Here is a 712-nt window from a genome sequence, read left to right as displayed (position 1 = left end):
ATATATATATATATAAATATAGATATAGATATATATATATGTATGTGTATTATTTGTACGTTAATATATATACGAAAAAGGAAGTATTTAGAAATCTATGTAGAACAGTTATTAAATCAATTTCGCGTTTCAACCTGTGTTCATGCAAAGTGGAAATATAAATAGCTTCCAAATTTCCAGTGTATTTGCTACTGTGTGTAGTACGTACAGATATTCTAAAAAGAATCATAGCATTACACCTCTTTGTCTCTGCCTACTGTCTCTTCTCCACATGGGTGAATATCTATAGAGAGCATATACATATTTTAACTTTACCACCAGAAAATTTGCTTTAGTTTCATTTCCTTTTCCTTTACGCCTTTCCGCCTTTATGTTGTGTTCTCTTCACGTTCCTTGCATGGCTCTTCTCTTCCACCTGATATAGTCCAATCAAGAATTTTGATGGCACATCTGGTGTATAAGAGAATTTGACATCGCTGCCCTAAATTGTGTCTGATTTCGAGCCATTGGTTCGTCTGGTATCATAGAGAACAAAGCGTCGAGTTTTGTCTTCGAGACCTCTTTATCCATGTCTTGCAGGTCTCTCAACTGTTTTGGCAGGGCATTAAAGAGCTGAGGTCCTCTATATATCGCTTGTCCATTTCTCTATAAGACGGTATATATGTACATATACATATATATATATATATATATATATATATATATATATATA

The sequence above is a fragment of the Octopus bimaculoides genome, chromosome 7 (assembly GCF_001194135.2).
Source record: "Octopus bimaculoides isolate UCB-OBI-ISO-001 chromosome 7, ASM119413v2, whole genome shotgun sequence".
NCBI lineage: Eukaryota > Metazoa > Mollusca > Cephalopoda > Octopoda > Octopodidae > Octopus > Octopus bimaculoides.
Note: the sequence above shows the minus strand (reverse complement) of the source record.